This window comes from Phyllostomus discolor, chromosome 11 (genome assembly GCF_004126475.2).
Source record: "Phyllostomus discolor isolate MPI-MPIP mPhyDis1 chromosome 11, mPhyDis1.pri.v3, whole genome shotgun sequence".
Lineage (NCBI taxonomy): Eukaryota > Metazoa > Chordata > Mammalia > Chiroptera > Phyllostomidae > Phyllostomus > Phyllostomus discolor.
The window spans coordinates 46,387,054-46,414,182 of record NC_040913.2 but is presented as its reverse complement, the minus strand read 5'-3'; positions in this window follow the sequence as shown (position 1 = coordinate 46,414,182).

Here is a 27,129-nt window from a genome sequence, read left to right as displayed (position 1 = left end):
TCTCCGTAACTTCTACCTTCAAGAACCAGCAGAGATTGAGTCAACTGAAAAAACCTTTGGAGTCCCAAGCAGTTCTCCATAAAGAACCCACACATGGACTTACTCAGACTCACTCCCTCTGAGCTCTTGCACAGGGGTATCTGCTTGAAAGGCACCAGAGAAATACAGGGAGGAATTGAAGTATCTGGAATAAAGGCAAGAGCTGGGGAACAGCTTTCTCCCAGACAGAAAGATGGAGAGAGGCCATTGCCCCTTTTCTGAATGATCCACCCCACAGAGCTGGCAGGCAGGTGCCATATCTAAGATTCCACCAACATAGCTAACACTGTTTGCCCTGCCCTGGAGATCCTCTGAGACTTCATCCCTGATCAACTTATGGGCTCACCAAAGATGCGAATGGCGGGTCTTGACTCATGATTCATAACTTCCTAAATCCTATAAAATAGCAACACCCAGCCTCAGTAAGTGCCCAGTACCTCTTGTTATGTTGCCCCAGGCCTAGCACTAGCAGCAAACAGCCTAGATTCACAGCTTGGATTTGCCTGGAAATCTCCAAGCCCAGCACAAGTAACAGGCATCTCAGATTGCTTATAGCACATGCAGGGTGGCTCTGGGAAGAACACAGGTGCAGGCTGACTATGGACTGTGCCATTTGGGAAAGCATAGAGCCTGCACACCCAGTGGACAGCTACAGACAACATTAAAGCACCAATACGTTGCCCTTATACAGCTGATCCTCCATGGAGGGCTGAGGTATGTGGTCAGTGGTCACAGTCAGTCCTTGCAGATGACTGGCCTGGGTAAATCCCTCCCAAAGACCTGCCAACAGAAATCAAGGCTCAACTACAAGAGGAGGGTGTACTCAGCACACATTAAGGGCACACCTTGAGGACCCAGCCTGAGTAATAGGGGAGGCTGTGCCACTGGGCTTTACAGGACATCCGCTGCATTAGGCCACACTACCAAGACAGGGAGTCATAACAGCTGTACCTAATACGTACAAACAAACACAGGAGGATGCCAAAACCAGGAGAAAAAGAAACATGGCCCAAATGAAAGAATAGATCAAAACTCTAGAAAAAGTACTAAACAAAAAGGATATATATATATATATATATATATATATATATATATAAGCAATCTATCAGATGCAGAATTCAAAACACTGGTTATAACGATGCTCAAGAACTTAGGACCTCAACAGCATAAAAAAGATTCAGTCAGAAATGAAGAGTGAACTACTTGAAATGAAGAACAATTTACAAGGAAACAAGTATAGATGGATGAAGCCAAGGATCCTATCAATGGTTTGGAACAGAAGGAAGCAAACAACCACACAGAATAACAAGAAGAAAAAAGAGTAAAAAAAACAAGGATAGTATAAGCAGCTTCTGGGACAACTCCAAGCATTCCCACATTCACATCACAAGGGTGTCAGAAGGAGAAAAGAAAGTATGAGAAATTGGAAATTTATTTGAGAAGATAATGAAAGAAAGCTTCCCTAATTTGGTGAAGGAAATAGACATGCAAGTTTAAGAAGCACAGAAAGTCCAAAACAAGATGGATACAAAGAGGCCCACTCCAAGACACACTGTAATTAAAATACCAAAGGTTTAATATAAAAACAGAATCTTAAAAGCAGCAAGAGAAAAGAAGTTAGTTACCTACAGGGGAGTTGCCATAAGACTGTCAGCTGATTTCTCTAAAGAAATTTTGCAGGCTAGAAGGGACTGGCAAGAAATATTCAAAGTCATGAAAAGCAGGGACTTACAGTCAAGTTGCCTCTCCCAGCAAAGATATCATTTAGAATCGAGGAACAGATGAAGAGCTTCCTAGACAAGTAAAAACTAAAGGGGTGCATAATCACATGCCATTATCATATGAAATGTTAAAGGGACTTATTTAAGAAAAAGAAGATCAAAGCTATGAACCATAAAATGGCAATAAATACATATCTATCAACAACTGAATCTTAAAAACAAACTAAGCAAACAAGAAGAACAGAATCATGAATATGGAGAGTGTTTTGATGGTTGCCAGAATAGAGGGGAGTGTTGGGGAGTAAGCGAAGGGAGTGTTCAGGAGATTAATGAGTATTTATAGGTAGAAACAGAATAGCCATGGGGATATAAAGTACGGTATAGGAAATTAAGAAACCAAAGAACTTACACACATGACCCATGGACATGATCAAGGGTTTGGGGATTGCCTGAGAGAGTGGGGGTGCTGGGTGGAGAGGGGCACAGGGGGAAAATTGGGACAACTGTAGTAGCATAATCAATAAAACATACATTTAAAAGAAAGAGTAGCATCTATAAACCCAAAGGGAGAAGAAACTTGTGTGTTTGTGTCTGTGGAACAGAGAGGATGTTGTAAGTAGGGCAAAGTGAGTAATTGCGGAAGTAGTGACAGTGCCACCAGTTGGAGAGGGAATGGGAGGCCAGACCATGAGGGGCTTTGGAAGCCTCGTTCAGAGCAAATGTAAACCTGAAGAGTTTTAAGCTTGATTATGAAATAATTAGATTTACCTTTTTGAAAAGATCCCTGTAGCTGTTGTGGGGGAAAAATGGATTGGAAGAGGCCAGAATGGATATCAAGAAACTAACTTAAACATTATTGCACTAATTCAAGTGGGAGAAGACTGTGGTTTGTGTTAGGAAGGAGGCAGTGGAGAGAAGATAAGTGGATGAATTGGAAACATAGATTTAGGAGTAGAATTGATAAGGTTTTGTGATTTCTTGCTGTGTAGCAAAATACCATCTACCAAATAACAGTTTAGTACAAGAAAATAAAACGTGCATTTGAGATCTCTTTTCCTGGCATATGTCACCAGTTTTAGGTCAGATAAATTCATAACAATTTAAAAATAAAATAAAACAAAGTGCACACACACAGCATGGCTCCTTCTGGGAGATCAGATGAGACTCTTCATGTGCTTTGCTTGATGGATGACATAACTCAGTTGACTTGCTTTTGGTTATAAGTGTCATGTCTGATGTAACATATGGCTGCTGTAGGCTGCAAGAAGCCTTCATTCTCATTAACTCAGTTTAATTGCCCATTAGGGATTACTCTGGGAATAAAGTGTTAAATAAAACATAAGAAAATTTAATTTGACACTGCTGTAATAAAATCCAATTTGTTTTCATATATAATTTACCAAAATATTTATATCATGCTTAATATACTAAATAAAATCATAGCTAGGAAGAGCACTGGAATACTTGGTCTAAGTACCCAGATAAAAATGACAAATAACAGTAAGTCCTAAATACCATATTAAACAGATTGTTCCTCACTGGTATTCAGATTTTAAAGCCAGAGAATTCATATGTGCTGAATATCAATATGGAATTATGTCCACATTACTGCTAAGGATAAGATCTAGGGGCTTTCATATTGATGGATCAGATTTCCTACCCAAATACACAAACATTAGGGGAAGGATAGTTTTCGAATGTGTAGGGTTAGGTGAAAATATTAGCTAAAGCAAGGATATGCTTCCTCCATCAATGGGAAGAATTGAGAAAAGATTAGTTAGTCTCTGTCTTATAAGTAAAGCTCTTTCCAAAGCTTTATAAATGCAATTTTTACTTCTCTCTCATAAGCTGATGATGACTCCATTCCAGGAAATTGTTGGAGGCCCAGGGTCCTTCCATTTTATTATTCCACTGTCTCTGGGGTGTTGTTCTCGTCTGCATTGCAGAACACAATGTCTCCATTATCCAACCAGCAGGAACAGAGAAAGAGGAAGCATTACACATCAGTTTGGCCAGAGCTTGAAAATATTTTTTTTCATAGCAGCATTATTCACAATGGCCAAAAGATAGAAGTAACTCAAGTGCCCATTGATGAGGATAAACAAAATGTGAGATATATATATATATATGTGTTATATATATCTACTATTCAGCCTTAAAAAGGAATGAAATTCTGACACATGCTAAAATATAGATAAACTTTTAGGACATTATGCTAAGTGATACAAGCCAGTAACAAAACCAGAAATTGTGTAATCCTGTTTATATGTGGTTTTAGAGTAGTCATATTCATAAAAACATGGTAGAAAAAGAACAATGGTGGTTGCCAGCAGTGGGGTTTGGGGAATGGGGAGTTGTTTAATGAGTACAGTTTCATTTTTACAAGATGAAAGTGTTCTGGAGATGCCTGGTGGTGATGGTTGCACAACAATGTGGATGTACTTGATGCCCCTGAACTGTAGGGTTAAAAGTAGGTAAGATGGTAAATTTTATATCATTATGTATATTACCACAATTTTTAAAAACACCTAAATTAAGAAAAAGAAACTTTTATAATCTGGATTGGATCCAAATACAGTTCATACATTGTGATTGTTTGACACAGCTGTTTTCTCTCCCTCTCTCTAATTGTTTAAAAACTAGATGGTTGTCCTGTACATTTTTACACATTCTGGATTTTGCTGATTGCATCCCCAGGGTCTCATTTATGATGTTTCTCCCTCCCCTTTATTTCCTACGAATAGGTAATTAGATCTCAAGGCACAATCAGACTCAGGTCTACGTATTGTATTACTACATATATGTTCTTGAGCACTTTTAGCATGAGATCATGTTTGGTTTTCTTTCTTTTTGTGAATTTTTCATTAATGGATAATTATTGCATAGACCCAGTAATTCATCATGAAATACAAAACTGTTATATTCAAGTTCTGCCATTCCTTCTTTGGAATGACTTTCCCAACATTATTCCCATGAGCTAGAAGATAAAGACAATCTGGATTGGACATAGTTGTGAGGTTTTTATCATATAAATGCTGGGTAGATGGCCAATGAGTATTTGAATTCAAAACTACATTATGAACACAAAAAGAGTACCCTGGGGAGATCAGCTTTCAATCCACCTCCAATGTTGTGATTCCTAGGCTCACATCTTCTTTATATCTCAACCCCAAAGCCCTAGTCTTTTTTGCTTTATTTTTCCCACTACAACCTTTGATCACCCATCAAGAAAAGCTTCTATGACCATTAAAATTAGAGCCCCCAAATTTTCAATTGGCTGATGGCCTAATTGTTTTTATTCCTTGGTATAATAGATTTCTACAGTATTTACCTCTCAAGCATCCAGAAAGAAATGTACTGTCTTTCTACTGTGATTGCTAAACTAAGAATCAAGTGCCAAGTAACCCCACTCAATCTGCATACAAGTTCTGCTCCTCAACATCAGCACCTCACTGGGTGGCCACCAAGTGGGGCTAAATTGGACTGGGTCATCAGTCTTTGCCCTGTAACTAGCTGCCCCATGTGGACACATCTCTGTAATGCCTCAAGATCAATAAACTCAAATTACACTTGGAGAACAGAACTGATGGAGATGGAATAACTCCTGAGAGAATAACTCACGGAGTAGTAGTCCGTGATATTTGTGCTCCATTGCAATTTATTTCTCTGGCTTCAAGACCAGATTCAACTATGGCAGAAGAGAACGCCAATAGCAGTTACTTATATTATATTTTTTGGTTCCTAGGTACCCCTTGTTAATGAGAATCAGAATTTGCCTATTTCCTGAATCCAAAAAGCATTATGTAAATAATGTTTTGAAATTTATTTCATTCTATTGATTCTCATTGCATTCTTTTGCAATTCCTTTCAGCTTTCAGAGAACTTGAGCATTGAATCTTTTGTTGTGAAAGGGCTGTTAATTACTTTCCTTGGGTCAAACATTCTCTTTGTAAATCATGAATCCAATAACCCCACTAATAGACTAGATGAAAAATTGGCCCTGGCTGGCATAGCTCAGTGGATTGAGCGCGGCTGCGAGCCAAAGTGTCGCAGGTTCGATTCCCAGTCAGGGCACATGCCTGGGTTGCAGGCCACAGCCCCCAGCAACCGCACATTGATGTCTCTCTCTCTCTCTCTCTCTCTCTCTCTCTCTCTCTCTCCCCCCCCCCCTCCCTCTCTAAAAAAATAAATAAAATCTTAAAAAAAATTCTTAAAAAAAAATTGACCATTAGACCTACAACAGTTATAATTGAGCATTTTTATTTAACTTCAATGCAAATTTGTTTTCAGTATATTCCCCCTCTTTTCCTAACATCTTCTAAATAAAATAATTACTGTGAATCTTTACACTCAACTTATTCATTATCTTGTTTAACTATATAAGGCTTTGTTCCCAGAATCTCTTCTGTCAATAACTAAAGAATCTCTCTCTTTGTAGAGCATAAAGCGTGGGTCACCAGTGTTTTTACAAAGTGCACCTTAGAATCCTGATTTTCCATATCGGTTGTGGTGGTGGTGGGATTGATAGCTTGTAGACTCTACAATGTAGAGAGATAAATGCTTGGATGAAAATCTCCATATGAAGACTGATTTAACCAATTTCCTCTTTTGTGAAGAAGCAAACTAGAGTAAATATGTTGTACCTGCCATAGTACTATTTGGACTGAGGTAACTTTCTATGTATTATTTAAATTCCATCAGGCAAGAAAAATGAAAATTATAATACTTATGTTGAGAGAATGCTAGAACAAGCTATTATTGTTACTGCCTATCTTCTTGGGCAGTTCCAGCTGTTGCCATTGACTATGACTCTAAGTGGTTTTAAAATGTACCCGAATTCTTTGACACTCCTTTCTTCAAAATGTGGTGAAAGTGAAATGATGTGATTTCCAGAGTTAGACGGTAACAAGGATAGCCTTCTATCTGTTCTCATTCTCTCTCACTCTCTCATTTTATTAAGGCTATTATAATAGAGGGAACACCCTAGATCTGAAGATCAGAGTGTCTCAGCAGGGTGGTTCTTCTCATAGACTTTTGTAAAGAGAAGATAAGTTACAAATGAGGTGATTTATAGCTTGCATTCTTTTGTAAACAGAAGACTTAATAGTGATCTGAAGAGAAAAGTTTTTCTCTGTGGTGAGCTGGTTTCAGGGAGACAAAGAGTCAAATCAATCATGAGACAAAGAACAGGAAGTTGAAGAATCATGTTGGAAGGTCTGCCTTGCCAGCAGGTTCAGGAAAAATGGGAAAGGTCTGTGTTTGTCTTTGTCAGCTCACTCATTCTGGAGGAAGCCAGCTACCATATTGACAACCCAGCAGCCCTGTGGAAATGTCCCTGTGTAGAGATATTCATCTATAAGGAGAGCTCTATGGAGAGGAACCAATTTGTCAGCACAAAGTAGCCAGCTATATGAGTCCCTTGGAGCATCTCCCCCTGCCTCAGTCTAGTCTTCAGATGGTTTCAGTCCTCTGGTTTCTGGATAATCCAGCTGAAGTCCCAGCCACTACAGAGCAGAGACAAGCAGCAATAGATAACTAATACAGGCTCCACCTCTCAGCATGTAGATGTCTTCAGGTTGGTAGAACCCCAGCACCACTATGCTCCCTCAAAATTTCTTCAAATTCAAATGGCAAATAGGATAGCATCCAGGAAAATAAGTGTGCTTCCTCTAGTAATGTCCACCTAGAGAGATCTGAATGGCTAAAGTTTTGTTGTATATGAAAAATATGACAATTTCATAAATGAACACAGATTTAAAACTAGAGATGACGGGCAGACATATGAAAAGGTACTCAACATCAGTAATTATCAGGGAAATGCAAATTAAAATCACAGTGTGATATCACCTTAAGCCTATCAGAATGGCTATCATCAACAAATTAACAAACAACAAGTGTTAGCAAGGTTGTGAAGAAGAGGAAACCCCTGTGCACTGTTGGTGGGGATTCAGATTAGAGAAACCACTATGGAAAACAGTATAGGTGTTTCTCAAAAAACTAAAAATGGAACTATCATATGACCTGGCAGTTCCATTTCTGGGTATTTATCTGGAGAAACCAAAATACTAATGTGAAAGATATATGCACCCCTATGCTCATTGCAGCATTATTTACAATAGCAAAGATAAAGAAACAGCCTAAGAGTTCATTGATGTATAAAGAAGGTGTGGTACACATATACAATGGCATATTTACTCAGTCATAAAAAAATGAAATCTTGCCCTGGCTGGCGTAGCTCAGTGGATTGAGCTCAGGCTTCGAACCAGGCATCGCAGGTTCGATTCCCATTCAGGGCACATGTCTACGTTGCAGGCCACGGCCTCCAGCAACTGCACATTGATATATCTCTCACTCTCTTTCTCCTTCCCTTCCTTCTCTAAAAATAAATAAATAAAATCAAGAACAAAAAAGAAATCTTGCCATTGTGACAACATGGATAGACCTAGAGGATATTATACTAAGTGAAGTAAGTCAGAGAAAGACAAATACCATATGATTGCACTTATATGTGGAATCGCCCCACCACAAAAAACAAATAAAATAAATAGATAAACAAAAGAGAAACAAACTCATAGATATGAGACCCAATCGGCGGTCAACAGATTGTATGAAGTTTAGGGGATGGGTGAAAAATATGAAAGGGATTAAGTAGTACAAATTGTCAGTTATAAAAATAGTCATGGGATGTAAAGTACAGCACAGGGAATATAGTCAATAATATAATAACTATGGTGTCAGATGGTTACTAGAATTATTAGGTGATTACTTTGTAATTTATATAAATGTCTAATCACTATGTTGTATGCCTGAAACTAATATAATATTATTTGTCAACTGTAATTGAAAAGTAATTTAAAATACTAACAAAAAAGAGAAAAAACCTCTTAACTATGCCTCTTTGCAACTAGATAAATCAGTTTATTTAGTGTACAGTCCTCAAATACTCATTTGTAATGCAACGGGGCCAATTATAGCACAGTCTAATTTTAAAATTGCTAGTCTAATGAATAAAACAAAATAGCCATACCATAGGAAGATTCTGTTCTGTATTTTTAAGGTTGAAATAATAAGGATTTTGAAATTTGTGATTTAGAATTTTGCTTTTCAAAGTGCGGTCCCGAGACTAACAATATCTGATCACTTCAGAGCTTTGTTAGAAATGCAGAATTAGAGTCATTCCCTAGACTTACTGAATCAGAATCTGCATTTTTAAAAAATGTTATTTTTTTATCCTCACTCAAGGACTTGTTCACTGATTTTTAGAGACAGATAGAGACAGAGAGAGAGAGAAACATCAATGGGCTGCCTCCCATATGTACCCCAACAGGGGATCAAACCTGCAACCAAATGAGCCACCCTGGCAGGGCCAGAATCTTCATTTTAAGAACCTCCCCATGTGATTCATATACACAGAAAACACTGAAAATGGAGGTGGAAGTGGGGCGGTTAACTAATATATTCATTTATTCAATAGATATTTCTCAAACATTCATTGCCATGAACAAGACAAATCAGAAATGTTCAATTCACTCCCAGTTGTAAAGTTTTATATTTTTTAAATCAAACTCCTTGACAGGTCGAATTATTTTTCTCTGGCTTTTCTCCTACCATCATGTGATGATAGTGCTTACAGTATCATGCAAGTGGATAGGAAGACAGGTGCCAGAGAAAGTGGAGGGAAAACTCCCTCAAGATTAGAACTCTACTTACCTAAAATTGGAATAGAAGTGAGTGCACATACATTGAAACACCCACTGCTGCCACTGACAGCTTGCTACAAATTGCCTCTATATGGATTCCAACATTCTGTATCTTGACTTTCAAAATTGCTCCACAATTCACTGTGAAATTTCACAGTGTTTTGGAAACAGTGATATTCTGACAGCATGTCAAGTACCCACTGTTGTGTCTTCTGAAGTTGTATCCCTAACTATGACCTATGGGGCATACCAAAAGAGTGGCAAAGTTGCATTTACAATGAGAAAGCCAAAACTTGCTTATATTTGCCACCAGTCATGGACTAGAGACCTTTTCATCTTTTAGATTCCATTAATAGGCCCTTAGGCAGGAAAAATGAAAATGGGGAGGAGAATAAAAGGTCAGAAAAAAGGAAAGTTAGATGAAAGTGGAGAGTACAATACCATCAAAACTAATCCTCATTCCTATTCAGTTCTTAGGTACCGCAGGCTCCCTGCCTTTGGTCTGTCTCCTTCATTTAGCAGCCAGTAAAGAAAAAGCTAAAGCTATTATTTAAAACTGTCATTTCTTTTCCCTTAGAGGTCAGGTTTCCAAAGCTATTATTATTATTTTATTTTTTATCTTTTAATCCTCACCTGAAGATGTTTATTGGTTTTAGAAAGAGGAAAAGGGGTGAGGGAGAGAGAAAAACATTATTATGAGAAAAATGGATCAGTTGCCTCCTATGTGTGACCTAACCAGGGATCAAACCTGAAACCTAGGTATGTGCCCCAATTGGGAATGGAACCAGTAATCTTTTGGTGCACCGGATGATGCTCCAACCAACCAAGCCACCCAGCTAAAGAAATTCTTTTTAAAGATTAAACATTGACATAAGACAACTTTGTCAGTTTTGTAAAGTCACTCTTTTTTCCATGTTTGTAACTAGTATTACTCTTCTTCTGCATATGAGAAACAAGGCGCTATCCTGCTGTAAAATCTCTAGTCCTGTAAATTATAAGTTACATAAATATGATTAAACAATTATGGTTCAGATTGTTGTAGTAATTTTGTTAAACTAATTACTCCACTGTATAGCAGTACTTTTAAACCTTAATGTGCACCTGATGCATATTCATATCAAGAACACATCGATAAATGTTTTTTAAATAAATAAATGAAATAGAGTTTAGAAAAGCAACAGAAACTGTAAACCCCCATCTGTCACAGACTCAGCAACTGGTTACATGACCAACCAGTCACCACCTGCTACCCCAGTGTAGGAGACCATTCTGCATGGCGTGGGCCCAGCTCCTACTTGGAGATGCACAGGACCCACACCCACAGATAGGTTCTTCCATGGGGAATCAGGCCTGCAATGTACCTAGGCTACTTTGAGTCTTGCTTTTTGCTAAAACTCCCTCACCCTAAATTGAGGACATTTACTACAAAGTAACTTCCTAAAATCCATGCTAAACCTTCCAAGGATGAGTGTAATCAGTTCAACCACTTCTGCCTTTTCATTTGCAAATATCCCTCTTCTGTGATGTGATTAGCAGCACTGGCTCCTTTGTTTTCTATAAAAGGTAACCACCTAAAGTGAACCTGTGCATAGTAAATGAGGATCATCATGTAATGGGCGGAGAAACCCAATAAAGGCCTGTCATGGTGGAGGCCGTGGCTTTTGCTCCCCTTGAGAGAAAAGCCATGCTGTCCCTTTTCCTCCACTGGATTCGGTAATCCATGTGAATGTCTCATTTCATCCATAATGATGTGGACACTGCGGGTCAGTGTCTGCATCACCCCAGCAAGGCTATTTTAATAAAAAGGAATAACATTGATCTATAGCCTTTAGTTTCAGTTTGACTCCAAGATTGCTCAATATTATGGTCTTTTGGGAGGCAAGATTGTTAAAAGTAATGCTGGATGAGGCAAACATATAATGGTCAATTACCTGTGTAGCTGAAACGTCCTACCAAACCAAACATTCACATAATGAGGCCAGTTTGTGAGTTTAGAATTACAGTGAAGAGAAGGCAGTGTTAGAAGTCTTAAAGACTGTGTGTGTGTAAGCTTGGATTCCGGAGCACATTTTATAAAAGTACATTCTTCAAAGAAGCTAGCTGAATGTTTTGTGTTCACTACATGTTCATTAGTAACTTCTCTCATTTCTTCTGCTTCCTTCTTTTCTTACTGATCTTAAGGATGCAATTAAAATTCCAGGGATGTGTGATTTCTGCTAGAGGAATAAACAATACCTGACCCCATGTGATCTGTTACATGAATAGAGACCAGGATTTCATCTTCCAGCATTTGTGGTGGTTGCTAAGGAGACATTTGTATCTCTGTGTCCTAGGTGCCATATTGCTTGGAAAGAATTACAGCAGCTTCGCCTGTTACTTTCCTGGAGAGAACACCTGAAAACTCATTAGGACAGCTAAATTTTAAGGTTTTGCTGGTCTCTTTAGTGTTTTGAGTACCTCTGGCTTTTGAGTATAACATGTACATGTTGGCATCTAAATAAGTACATTCTCAGAAATGGCAGTGCAGTTTTGTTAGAAAATAGAGGCCTGAGTGTTCAGACTCTGGGTGCCAAATTCTCTGAGTAGGCCTGTGGCATAAGCCTGCTTTCTTGTTCCTTTTCTTTCTTTCTTTTTCTTTTTTTCCCCCCAGACCTACTCACCCTACTAAAGAATAAAGTCTGGAGACCATGATTAAATTCTAGCCTTGTTCATCCCCCTGGTCAAGTACTCTCCCTGACCCTGAGTTTTCTTATTCTTAAAACAGAAAAATAGTGATCCCTCACAATGCTGTTCATGAAGACTAAAGAAAATAATGAGAACATGTAGTTAAAATTTACTTGTAAATTGCAAAACAGATATAAGATATTGTTCTAGAGGAGGTTCCCCTGGTTAACTTTAGTTTAGCTACCAGCAAGTTTATTAAGGAGCCTTAGGATCTGCACCCATGGGAGGAAGCAGGAGGAATAGAGGGAGAAGTTGAGTTGAATGGATTGTCTCAAATAGGGCTAAGATGGCCAGGCCTTTTTCCCCTTTGTTATGGACTGAATGTTTGTGTCTCCCCAAATTCATATGTGGAAGTCCTAACTCCCAATGTGTTGGTATTTGGAAGTAAGGCTTTTGAACAGTGATTGGGTTTAGATGTGGTCATGTGGGTAGAGCCCATGATAAAATTAGTGTGTTCTTATAAAAAGAAGAAAAGACCTGAGGTCTCTTTCCTCACCATGTGAGGACACAGTGAGAAGGTGGCCATCTGCAACTCAGAAAGTGAGCCCAAAAGACCAACTATGCTGATATCCTGATCTTGGACTTCCAGCTTCAGAACTTTAAGAAAATAAATGTCTGTTGCTTAAGTCACCCAATCTAGACACTCTTCATCAGTGATTGGCTATGGTTGCCCAATGGGGAGTAGAATCCTTACCTGTGAAGTTCAGCTAGAGCTCAAAGGGTTGATGTGCTGAATACTGTCTGTGGGTAACACAACACAGTGGACATCACAATCACTATTATTATCTCTCACTCCTCCCTAACTAGAAATCTTACTCTGTCCAAGACAGTTTATGTCAGTCAGAAAGAGCAAGCTTATGATTGACTTCATATATCACTCATTCACCTCTATTTGGCTCTATTCCTTTCCCCTTTTACACAAATCTCTTAAAACAGTGGTTCTTAATTATCTTTTCATCTTTGAGACATCCAGGGATACAACACACATCTATTATGAATGGTGGCTTTTTGTATCTGTGATTTTCCCCAGGCAGGGATGGTGAGATGATGGACTCATTCTTCCTCTCATGACAATATATTAGGATCTTGGGACAAACAAATAGTCACTTCCATTCCCTGTGGAATTTAACTCTCATTTTCAAGTGGGGGGAAAACTCCCTGTTACTCTTATGTTAAAAAAAAAAAAGCAAGTGAATTTAAGCAGATGAGTACCATGGAAAGATTTACAATTTAGAGAGATTTCTAAAACTGGAATGTGGATCAGGTGAGGAAGACTAAGAGCAGGGAGGTTATCGAAAGACTTCCAGCCAAACACTGTAGCTTAACTGAACATTTATTTCCTATTACTTCCTCCCCCAAATTCCCACTAAAAGGGTCTGATGTGTATTTTTAAAAGTACAAAAAGTGGAGGAGACAACAAATGAAGAAAGAGTTCAGCACCATTTTGGAAGCTAAAGAATAACTGAAAGAGTGGAAACTGACTCAGCTGCATGGAGAAAGGTGCAATCTCAGTGCTTGGGCAAACAGACCTCTGCATCAGGTAAGCATGTGTTCAGCTGCAAGTAACAGGACATATGACAAGCACATGCTTCAAATATATTGGGGTTTATTTTTCTCATATCACAAGAGGTTCTAAAGAAAGTGGTTGCCAGCATTGGTTTGTAACTGAAAGTAGGTCTGGCTTAAGTCAGCCTGCTGCTATGAAAGCCAATACTTGAGAAGCAGGTGCTGATGTAAAGGAAAGTGGTTGATTTTCAGTTGCTGGCCACCTGGAAGACGGGGGACTCATATCACAAAGCCCATCTCTGCTTCTCAGTGGAGACAGAGGGTTTTTTTTTTTATAAGGAAGGAGAGGGGAACAGAACAAAGAAATCAAGGGAGGAGGGTTGAAAAGTTCTCTGTATGAAGACTAGCACAGTCCATTATGATAAGGCAAGTGATGGTCCAGTGTGAATCATCCTGGTTTAGTCCTCCTGGCTTTATGTCAGGTCTGCATGTTTGAAGGTCAGCAAATCTCCCAGAGCTGGGGTGCTTGAAGGTCAGAGTCTGTATCATTTGAAGTTAGTCCCTAAGATTCTTATACAAACATGCTGTTGATCTACAGGCCACATATTTGTCAGAGTTCCCACTTACAGAAACAATGTCAGAAGAATGGTAAAGTGGATTACAATTCCCCACCATTACAATTTTCCACTGTTACAGGTTCAGCTATTCACCTACACCAGGCTCTACTCTGTTCAGCAATCCTTACTGTGTTAACTTTTGTTTGCCTCATGATCACAAGTTGGTACCTCTGCAGCTTCAGATATTACGTCTGCCTCAAAGAAGGAATAGATAAAGGGGAAGCCACATGCAGTCATTATCTGTTTCTTTTCATTAAGAAAATACTTTTCTAAGTCACTTAGCAGATTTTTGCCTGCAACAAAACTGGTTGTATGTGGTCACTTGTGGCTACAAGGGAGGCTGGGAAAGTAAGCACCTCACCTGAGGCCAGGTACCTAGTTATCTAAAAGGTAATTAATATACTGTTAGCAAGGAACAGGAAGGTACTAGATACTGAGTAGGTATCTGATGGTTTGGGCCACAGATAGCCACATAGGTGAGTAATTTGCCTACAAGGCATCAGGTCCTGCAGAAGGAATGATGAGCAGGCTGAAACCATTGAAGTGTGTTAAAAATCTGTTGACAAACCAGACAGAAAGCTGTGTGGATTATCTCCCATACCCATCTGGCCAGCACTCAAACTCACCCCCTTTCTACCTTCTGGGGACAGGAACTCTCCTCTAGAAAATGCAAAGTAAGAGGCTCTGGATTAAAGGACACAGGGCTCAGCAGAGGGCAGGAATAAAGATTCAGACCAGAAAAAGGGAGACTTAGGGGAAGTTTGCATGTGGCATGGCAGCATCCCAAGGAGATTGTCCCACTTTCAGATGCCAGCAGCTGTATATACCATCCAAGCAGGAGTCTGAAGTTTCCGTCCTGGAAAAAGAAACATCCTCAGAGAATCGATCTATTGATACTGCTGCCTATCACTGTTACTTTTATGTCTTAAGTGTTAATGAAAAAGAAAAGTTGGCATTTTATTTTTTTAATTGTGCTAAAAAAACACATATGCTCTAACAAATTTTTAAATCTACAGACCTAAAAATTTAAGTATACAGTATAGTATTGTTAACTCCATGTACAATGTTATACAGCAGATCTCTAGAACTTTTTCATCAGACATGACTGAACCTCTCTACCCATTAACCAACTCCCAGTTCCTCCCTCTCTCCCAGCCCCTGGAAACCATCATTCTACATTCTGCTTCTCTGAGTTTTACAAAACAGGTTGACCAAAGGCTCAAGATATAAGCAAACCAAATCAGGCCCTGTTTCAAAACGGGCAGTTGTGAAATAGGCTATTTAAACTGTGTTCTAGAGAAGATATTCAGGACAAGCACTTCCAAAATAAGGCAAGGATTGAAGAAATCAAACCCTCTGTTTGGTCAAGGCCAATCAGTAAAATTCTGAATTTAAAGGCCTATAACAAAAGACTGAACCGATTGGGTGACAGACACAAAGAATCATCCTGGTAGAGGCTCCTACACATTGTGTTCCCACTCATGAAATGTAAGTGGTCCACCTGAATCCACAAGCTTGGCCTGTCTGAGAATAAACATGGCTCCTCTGGGTTAAATAATTAACACTGTGCCCCTGGGAAGAAATGAAAATTAAAAATAGGTTGTAGGTATGGAGAAAGATAAATAAACATAGATGATTAAACAGATACAATGAAAAAGTATATTTAAAGTCTCAGTACTCCTTCATTTTGTTTATGATTGAAATATTGTGTAAATATTTTACTTGCCTTTAAAGTAATTACTGCATTTTAAAAAATCTAAGACATTAACTTGCAAAGTTAATGGCCAATGTAATTTATTTACATTTTTTATTTTTTAAACTTCTTATTTTAATTGTTCAAGTACAGTTCTCTTTTACTCACATCCCAGCCCACCCCCACAGCCCTTCCCACCTCCCTCCCATTTCCACTCCCTCCTAGTTTTTGACCAGCGTCCTTTATACTTGTTCCTGTAAACCCTTCCCCTTTTCCCCTGAAATTCTGAAATTCACTCCCCTCTCTCCTCTGGTCACTGTCAGCCTGTTCTCTATTTCAGTGTCTTTGGTTATATTTTGCTTGTTTCTCTGTTTTGTTGTTTAGGTTCCTGTTAAAAGTGAGATCATATGGTATTTGTCTTTCACTGCCTGGCTTATTTCACTTAGCATAATGCGAAAGCATAGAATTCCATTGTGTAAATGTACCATAGTTTTTTGATCCACTCATTTACTGATGGGCACCTAGGTTGCTTCCAACACTTGGCTATTGTAAATTGTGCTGCTATGAACATTGGGATGCATAGGTTCTTTTGGATTGGTGTTTCAGGGTTCTTAGGATATAATCCTAGCAGTGGAATTGCAGGGTCAAAAGCCAGATTCATTTTTAGTTTTCTGAGAAAATTCCATACTGTTTTCCATAGTGGTTGTACCAGTCTGCAGTCCCACCAACAGCGCACTAGGGTCCCCTTTTCTGATTTACATTTAACTAAATTTGCAAATTAATGTTTGCATGCCTGAGAAGACTCATTTACAAAATTATGATTTTAACTTATTAGTTGTATAAGAAGTTTCTGAATATTTAAAGGAACATCAATTATTGAAATAATAATAAATCTGGGACTGGACAAAGTACAGGTAATGGAGTATTTTTCTCCAGGAGGAGCACTCCTAGAGACAGTTCAGCACAGCGTGTGTTTGAACCAACTTGTACATGGGGAGAACACAATTGACTTTTTAAATAACAGTTTTATTAATGTGTAATTAATATACAATAAGTTGTACTCATTTAAACATATAGTTTAGTTTTTTTCATGTGTATACATCTGTAAAGACAACCCCACTCTCAGATAATAATGAACAATTTGATCATCCTCAATGTTTCCTCCTGCCCCTTTGTGATCCAGTCCTCCCTGTTCCCATCCCAGTGGCCTGGCAAAATTGGTCTGTGTTCTGTCGCTACAGATTAATTTGTACTTTCTAGAATTTTATATAAATAGAATTATACAGTGTGTACTTTTTTGTCTTGCTTGTTCCCAACCACTGTAATTATTTTGAGATTCATCAGTGTTGTCTATATTAATAATTTACTCTGTAATATTGCTGAGTGGTGGTATTCGGTTCTTTATTTGCATATACAACAATTTCTTGACCCACTCACCGACTGATGTTAAAAATAAAGTACTGTAAACATTGGTATACCAGTCTTTATGTGAACATACACTTTCATTTCTCTTGGATAAATAACTAGGATTAAAGTGGCTGGGTTATATGGTAGGTGTATGTTTAACTTTTTAAGAAAGTGTCAAACTTTTCCAATGTGGTTGTTACATTTTATATTTCTTTTTTGTTTTTTTAATATATTTTATTGATTATATTAAATTGCATTGATTATATTAATAGCATTGATTATGCTATTACAGTTGTCCCATTTTCCCCCCTTTATTCCCCTCTGCCCTGCAAATACCCACCCACCTGCATTTCCCCCCTTCAGTTCATGCCCATGGGTTGTACATATAAGTTCTTTGGCTTCTACATTTCCTATGCTATTCTTAACCTCCTCCTGTCTGTTTTTTACCTACCATTTGTGCTACTTATTCTCTGTACCCCTCTCTCCCTCTCCAATTTCTCCACTGATAAGCCTCCACGTGATCTCCATTTCTGTGATTCTGTTCCTGTTCTAGTTGTTTGCTTAGTTTGTTTTAGGTTGGGTTGTTAATAGTTGTGAGTTTGTTGGCATTTTAGGGTTCATATTTTTTATATTCTTTTTCTTAGATAAGTCCCTTTAACATTTCATATAATAAGGGCTTGGTGATGATGAACTCCTTTAACTTGACCTTATCTGGGAAGCACTTTACCTGCCCTTCCATTCTAAATGAAAGCTTTGCTGGATATAGTCATCTTGGATGTAAGTCCTTGCCTTTCATGCTTCAAATACTTCTCTCCAGCCTCTTCTTGCCTGTAAGGTTTCTTTTGAGAAATCAACTGACAGTCTTATGGGAACTCCTTTGTAGGTAACTCTCTCCTTTTCTCTTGTTGCTTTTAAGATTCTCTCCTTATCTTTTTAAATCTTGGCTAATGTAGTTATGATGTGTCTCGGTGTGTTCCTCCTTGGGTTCATTCTTTGGGACTTTCTGAGCTTCCTGGACTTCTTGGAAGCCTGTTTCCTTTGCCACATTGGGGAAGTTCTTCATTATTTGTTCAAATAAGTTTTCAATTTCTTGCTCTTCCTTGTCTCCTTCTGGCGCCCCAGTGATTCCAATGTTGCAATGTTTAAACTTGTCCCAGAGGTTCCTAAGACTCTCCTCATTTTTTTGAATTCTTGTTTCTTCATTCTGTTCTGGTTAAATATTTCTTTCTTCCTTCTCCTCCAAACCATTGATTTGAGTCCTGGTTTCCTTCCTGTCACTGTTGGTTCCCTGTAGATATTTCTTTTTTTCACATAATGCAACGTTCATTGCTCCCTGGGTCTTTTTTATGCTGTTGAATTACCCAGCAAGTTTCTGGAGCATCCTGATAACCAATGTTTTGAACTGTGTATCTGATAGGTAGGCTATCTCTTCATCACTTAGTTGTGTTTTTTCTGGAGCTTTGAACTGTTCTTTCATTTGGGCCTTTTTCTTTTTTTTGTCTCAGCGAACCTGTTATATAGTAAGGGGCGGAGCATTAGGTGTTCACCAGGGCGGGGCAACCCACACTGGTTGCGTTGTGATGCTGTTTGTGGGGGAGGGGTCCGAGAGGAAACAGTGCCACTTCCTCTGCTCTCTGCCAGTTTTCAATCACTTCCCCCACTACCCACAATCAAATTGGGCCCTTCTGGTGCTGATTCCTGGGTGGGTGGTTTTGTGTATGTTCTAGGATCCTATGAGTCTACTCTATGAGTCAACCGTCCTGTGAGGCTGGGAGTTTCTCCTGCCGCCTCAACCCCCACAGGTGTTTTCAGTCAGAGGCTTAGAGGCTTTATTTTCCTGCACTAAAACCCTGGGTTGCGTGATCTTGCTCCCTAGTTGTTCCTCCTGGTTCATCTGCACGTGAATATGGGATCACCCAGTCTGCAAGCTGCTACATCACCTGGTCCGCCAGCTGCCACCTTGCTGAGAGTCCTCTTCACCCAACTGCCTGTCTCCACCCCTCCTGCTGGTCTGGATGAATGTTTCTTCTTTAATTCCTTGGTTGTCGGACTTCCATACAATTCAATTTTCTGTCGGTTCTGGTTGTTTTTTGTTTTTAAATTTGTTGTTGTCCTTCTTTCGGTTGTGCAAGGAGGTACAGTGTGTCTACCTAAGCCTCCATCTTGGATGGAAGTTCTTCTTTTTTGTTTAAAGATTTTATTTAATTATTCTTAGAAAGAGGGGAAGGGGGCGAGAGAGAGATGGAGAGAAACATCAATGTGTAGTTGCCTCTTGCAGCCAAGGACTCAGCCTACAACCTAGGCACGTGCCCTGACTGGGAATTGAACGGGTGAACCTTTGGTTCGCAGGTTGGCACTCAATCCACTAAGTTACACCAGCCAGAGCACATCTTATATTTCTACCAACATTGTTTGGGAGTTCCAATTGATTTATATCATTGCAACATCCTTGATATTGTTAGCCTTTAAGGCATTCTAGTGGGTGTGTGATGATGATATGTCATGTGGTTATAATTTGTATTTTCCTAATGGCTAATGATGTTGAGCATCTTTTCATGTACATATTTGCTATCCATATAGCATCTTTTGTGAAGAGTCTGTTTAAATATTTTATCCATTTTTATTGGGTTATTTGTTTTGTATTATTGAGTTCTAAGAGTTCTAAGGTATATCCTAGATAAACTCCATCAGATATATAAATATTATCTTTCAGTCTGTAGCTTTCTTTTTCATTTTCTTTTTTTTTATTTATTTATTCACTTGAGAGAGAGAGAGAGAGAGAGAGAGAGAGAGAGAGAAAGAGAGAGAGAAACAGAGAAACATCAATGTGCGGTTGCTGGGGGTTATGGCCTGCAACCCAAGCATGTACCCTGGCTGGGAATCAAACGTGCGACTCTTTGGTTCACAGCCCACGCTCAATCCACTGAGCTGCGCCAGCCAGGGCTCTTTTTCATTTTCTTAACTGTGTCTTGTAAAGAGCAAAAGTCATTAATTTTGATGAAGTGCAATTTAACAAATTTTTCTCTTACAATTCATGCTTTTTGTCCCTTACTCGGGAAATCTTTGAATACGCAAGGTCATTAAGAGTTTCTCTTGTGATTTCTTTTAGAAGCTTTATAGTTTTGATTATTATACTAGGTATGATTAATTTTAATCCATTTAGGGTGTTAGGTAAGGGTAAGTTTTATGTATGTATGTATGTATGTATGTATGTATTTATTTATTATTTATTATTCTATTACAGTTGTCCAAATTTTTCCCCTTTACCCCACTTCACCCAGCCCACCCCCTCTCCCACAGTCAATCCCATCTCCATTGTCAATTTCCATGAGTCATTCATGCACATTCTTTGACTAATCCCTTCCCCTTCCTTCCACCATTTCCCCCCTCTTCTGTCCTCCTACAACTATCAATCTGATCCATGTTTCCATGTCTCTGTTTTTTTCTTGTTAATTTATTTTGTTAAGTATTTCATTTTGCATATAGCAATCCAATTGTCCCAGGATCATTAATTGAAAAGATTATCTATAGCTTGTGTAAGATTATCCATTGAACTGCCATGACAACTTGTCAAAAAACTGTTGAACATATATGACCATCTCTATTGTATTCCATTGAACTATAAGTTTATCTTACTCTAATACCTACCTCACTGTCTTGATAATGGCAGCTTATTTTAAGGCTTGAAATCAGGTGCTGTAAGTCCTCCAATATTGCTCTTCTTTTACAAAATTACTTTGGCTATTCTAGGCCCTTTGCGTATTTCTGTTTCAATGATAGAAACATTTTGTCAATTTTTGCAAAAAAAACCTTCTGGGGGCCCTGGCTGGCATAGCTCAGTGGATTGAGCATGGGCTGTGAACCAAAGTGTCGCAGGTTCGATTCCCAGTCAGGGCACATGCCTGGGTTGCAGGCCACGGCCCCCAGCAACTGCACATTGATGTTTCTCTCTCTCTCTCTCTTTCTTCCTCCCTTCCCTCTCTAAAAAATAAATTAAAAAATCTTAAAAAAAAAAAAAACCCTGCTGGGATTTTTATTGAGATTACATTGACTCTACAAATCAATTTGAAAAAAAAATTTGCCTTCTTGATAATATTGAGTCTTCTGATCAAAGAACATAGTGTATTTCTCCATTTATGTATGTCTTTAATATCCTCAGCAATATTTTGAGTTTTCAGTATACAGGTCTTACATATCCTTTGACAAATTTATTCCTAAATAGTTCATATTTGTGATGTGATGATAAATGATATTGTTTTTAAATCTCACCTTATGAGTTTAGCTAGCATGTAAAAATACAATTGGTTGTTAGTGCTTAACTTGTGACCTGCAACCTTGCTCACCTAGGAAACTGGGATGTTTATAGGACTTGCGTTATGTGTTTTTCTCATTCTCAGAAATGCTGACTGGTGCTGAATGTCTGAAAACCATTGTTTTGTATATTTTTTCTGTTTTTGTTTGTTTGTTTGTTTCAAATAGAAGAGTAAATCTAGTCACTGTTTTTCAATTGTGGCTGGAAGCAGAGGAAGCCAATCAGATTTTTAGTGCTTTGCTCTTTAATATGATTGGACAGCTTAGGATCACTAAGTATTTGATTAAGGCCTCCAACAAGAAAAACAGAGACCTAAAAAAATATTTACCAAAAAATAAGAATTCAAGGGAAACTTTAAATATTTTAATTAATATTCTCAGTTTACCCAGCAAAATAACTATAAAAAGGTACAGACCAAGAGTAAATTCTAAGAGATTCTGGGGCAGGGCTGAGGGTGGGAAATACGCCTTAGATAAAACATGAGAAATAAAAATGTTCTCTCACTCTTCAGTGACCATATTGGAAACCAAAAACAATGGAGTATTGTCTTCAACACTTTTCAAGGACAAAATTTTTAACCCAAAGTTCTGTTTCCAGCTGAATTATCAATAAGATTTGATAATAAAATTAAAAAATTTTCCACCATGTAAAATCTCAGAAAGTAACCTCCCGTGTACTTTTTCTCAGGAAGCTGTTGGAGAATATTCTCCCAGGTTGTCTTGTAGTATAGTAAGAGGGACCCCAACAAGGAGAGAATGTATTGAAGGTCACACAAGGACATCTCAACATGTGTCTTGAGAGACTAGTCCATATCAGAGCAGGAAGGTGAAGGGCTGCTAGAAAAAGAGAACAGAAGAGAAAAAACATGCCCTTGGGGAGCATTGGCTCAATCACCCTTCCCATTCTCTAAGTCTCTGCAAAGTCCTTTATTCCACTCCCTTTCCCAGCAGTATATCCCCAACCTCTACTTATAGGTCACCTTGCCCCACCATGATAGCCCACAGATGATGATGGCCTCACAGTTTATGTCCTTGCTGCTTCATACTAACAGAAACTCAGGGTGCAACCAATGGGGAGGCTAGTAAAGTGTTCATGGTTCAAAATTTAAGGAGGCACTTATTCTCAAGTGCAGGCTCAGCACTGCTGTGCTTCCTAAAATTGAATTCCCTATGTGCAACTCCCAAGCCTGCCTCACTGTCTTCTAGTTGTCTTTACTCCCTCTTTTTCTTGTCCCTTTTTATAACAGGCTGAAGTGTAATGGCAGGCAAATGTGTTTAAGAATTTATATTATTTTTTGTGTGTGTTTAATTAAGTTTAGGCCATGGGTTTATTTTTATTTTTTAGAAATTCTATTAGAGATTTCTTCACATTTTGTAAGGCTGAATTTTAATTTTAAAGCAGAATATCAACTTTGCCACCTTGAAATTTCACAGAGCAACATTACCTCCAAAATCACATGGAGTATGACAATCATTTGCAATCTGTGTGTAATAAAGAATAGAAAAAGTATGAAGAAGAAAGGAAAGTGGTGGAGAAAACAGGACATGTTTTGTTTTCACTAGTCAAGCAAACGATACTATCCACTGAAAAACTCCTACTTCTAAAATGTAAGGATGAAATTTTCTCAAGTGATTTAAGTGGAAAGTACATGCTAAAAGATTAGCGATGGGAGAGCACAAATCACAACTACAGTCTTAAATCTACTTGTAAAAATGTGCAGGAAGCATTTCCAAGTGGCTGCACAGAGCTTCAGTCTGTGGGACTGTTTCAGTGAAATTCCATTATCACAGTCTGCCTCAAGACTAGTAGTTGAAGGTAGGTTTTACTTTAGTCAGTTGTGATTAGAGAAGAAGGAAACCTTATACTGCAATGGTCATTTCCCCATCAGCTAAAGACTATTGGCAGAACTAGAAAAATGTCTTGCTGCTCTTTCAACTTCAGCTGAAAGTAAGTGGTAATTTAGTGTTCCTAATGTGCTGTATTGTGACCAGGAGAGTAAGCCAGGGACTGAGAATATTGTTCTGCACTGTAATTTTAAAGTAGGCCATCAAAATTTATAATAATAATTTAAACATTGTAATAACATTTCAGATTCATTCATATATCCTAAAATCCATTCCATGATGGTTTGGTCATATTTATCTTTGGTTTTGCCTTTGTCAAAGTATTTAACACATGGCCCCTGAGCACTCAGCCATAGTATCTGTTAACTATTTCCATTAGGTATATATAATTATATTTATTAATATGGTTTTACCTCTCCTGCCCTGCCCTATTTTCTCTCTCTCTCTGACAATTTTCCCTATTATTTTACATGTGTTTTGGTTTGTGTTAAATTTTAATTTAGCCCACAGGTTACAGGTTACAGGGTATCCAGAAAGGATGTAATTAATCTAGAAGATTAATAAGAATCCCCTAGAAATAGATACAGGGACTCCTGTGGCTTTGGGCTTCTTATTTTAGGGAAAAAGGGAGAAATTTAGGTTAAGCAGGTATTTCATTGTTGAGGGTACAAGGATTGAGCAAAAAGGCAAAAGGACTCATGGACATGGACAACCATGCAGTGATTACTGGGCAGAGGGGTATATAAGGGAAATAAATGGTAATGGAAAAAATACAATAAAGATTAAATTAAAAAGAGTATATTGTAAAAAAAAAAAGAAGTATAAAAAGGTTCAGAGGTTGAGTAGCTACAGTTGTGGACTGTTTGCAGATATTGACAACCCACATCCATTCCAACCACCTGTTGGCATGACCACCTGCCCCACAAAGCCTGGAAAACTAAAGACTGCATTCTCAGAATCCTTTGCAGCTAGAATCTACAGTTGACCCTACCCTTGAACGACTTGGGGGTTAGGGATGCTGACCTCTCATGCAGTGGAAAATTCCTGCAACTAGTAGATATATTTTAAGCTTCCTTGATTAGATGAACACACATGAAATGTTGGCTTGGAATAAAGACTGTGGAGAGAGAGGCAAGTTATGAATCATCTCGTGGCTGGTTTGGATGACAATGGAGGCAGTACAGGCAGGCAGCAGCTATGCTTGTGGCTCCTTGAGTCTTCAGCTTTCTAGTAGTGTCAGGTACAGCAGCCATCTTTGCAGACCAATTCTTTGGTTAGTGTGGTTTTGGTTTGTGAATCTAGGTTTTTTTTGTGTGTGTGTGTTTTCCCCCCTTTCAACAGTCTTGTGAGCTCTTTATACCCCTTAATAAATCTGTTTGCACTTACCTAGCTAGAGAGAATTCTACTCAACTATTTTGGAAGTTGACAATTGAATTTTTGTTTTGTAACAATGCTAAGCCCTTTACCTATATTTAATTTAATCACCCTACATCCAAGAGATAAAAGTATTATTATTTATTTCCATTAGCAGATGTGGAAGCAACTTTTCCAGTCTCTTCTGAAAGTAAAGAAAGGATTTTGGAGTACCGTATTTTGTGGGTCCATAAGACGCACTTAGGTTTTAGAGGAGGAAAATAGGGGAAAAATTGAAGCAAAAAATGTGGTAAAATATTTAATAACATAAATAACATAATATTTCACCAATGTAAATGTAAAGCTACATTCAGACTATAAAACACACCCCCATTTTCCTCCCAAATTGGGGGGGTGGGTGCATCTTATAGTCTCAAAAGTATGGTAATTTTTATCATGAAAAGTTGCAAAAATAGTATAAAGAACTGTTTTGTTCTCTTTACCCAGATTCCTCCATTGTTAATATTTTACACATTTGCTTTATCCCCTCTCGCTCTCTTTTTCCACACAGTTTTTTTTCTTCTGAATCATTTAAGAGTAAGTTGTAGACATAATGACCCTTTAGTGTGTATTTTCTAAGAACAAGAACATTCACTTACGTAACAACAGTACGATGATCAAAATCAGGAACTAAACACTGATATCATACTATCTTCTGATCTGCAGACTTCATATTTTGTCTATTGTTTCAATTATGTCCTTTATAGCAAAAATAAAAATAATATGTATATTTTTCTGGTCCAGGATACAATTTCAACTCACAGAGTTCATTTAGTTGTCAAGCCAATTTAGTTTCCCTTAACTGGGCAGTTCCTCATTTGTCTTTGTTTTTCACAACCTTAACCTTTTTGAAGTATGCAAGCCAAGATTTATCTGAATGTTTCTTGAGGATGAAGTTTTAAATTTATATATTATATGTTTGCAAAGAATTCAAACAGACAAGTATGTAAAGTAGAAGGCAAAAATTGCTGCTTCATTCCCTTCAACATAAATAACTGTTGTTAATAATTTGATTTTTAGCACTTCAAAATATTGTTTTTAAAATTTCTTTTTTTAAAAGGGAAAGCCCATTTTTTAAAAGATTTTGTTTATTTATTTATTTATTTATTTATTTATTTATTAGAGAGGGGAAGGGAGGGAGAGAGAGAGAGAGCAACATCAATGTGTGGTTGCTTCTCATGTGGCCCCTACTGGGGACCTGGCCTGCAACCCAGGAATGTGCCCTGACTGGGAATCGAACCTGCAGTGCTTTGGTTTGCAGCCCGAGCTCAATCCACTGAGCTATGCCAGCCAGGGCCAAAATTTATTTTATTTCACTATGCATTGTTAATGTTTAGGAATATTTTCCTACATGGCTGAAGTAATCACCTTAAAATTAATAATAATTCCTTCATATCATCTAATACCAGCTGATATTCAGTTTTCCCCCAGTTGTTCCAGAAATGTCCTTCACAGTTTAATTTGTCCATTCCAAGATTTAAATCAGAAGAAGACATTTGTATTGTAACTGGTTGCTATATCCCCTGTCTTTTAATTCCAAAGAATCTATAATGTTGAGTGGTAAAAAACAAACAAACAAACAAACAAACAAACAAACAAAAACACTAGTGTAAGAAAGCACCAGCTCTGATTGGGGTGGCTTAGTGGGTTGGGCATGGTCCCACAAACTGAAAGTTCACAGGTTCTGTTCCTAACACGTGCCTGGGTTGTAAGCCAGGTCTCCAGCTGGGGGAGTGGTAGAGGCAACTGATTGATGTTTCTCTTGCACATCATTTTTTCTCTCCTTCTCTTTCTCACTCCTTTCCACTCTCTCTAAAAATAAATAAATAAAATCTTTAAAAAACCTTAAGAAAGCACCGATCTTTACCATTGATCTTGGGAGTCTATTACTTCAGTCAGATCACTCTAGACAAGTTCTAACCAAGAATAATGTCTAACAACATGCCTGGATGCTTTGATTTTCTCTTTTGCAATGCAAATAAGAAAGTGCCTGGCTTCCAGTTTGTAAGAAAAAGATCATCACTGATCAAATATGAGATATTAAATACAAATATACTTCCCATAAAATTACATATAAAGCAAACAAGAGGAAAATATCAAACCCCAATTAAATAATGAATACTTAACTCACACAAAGGAACAAAAGTCTATAT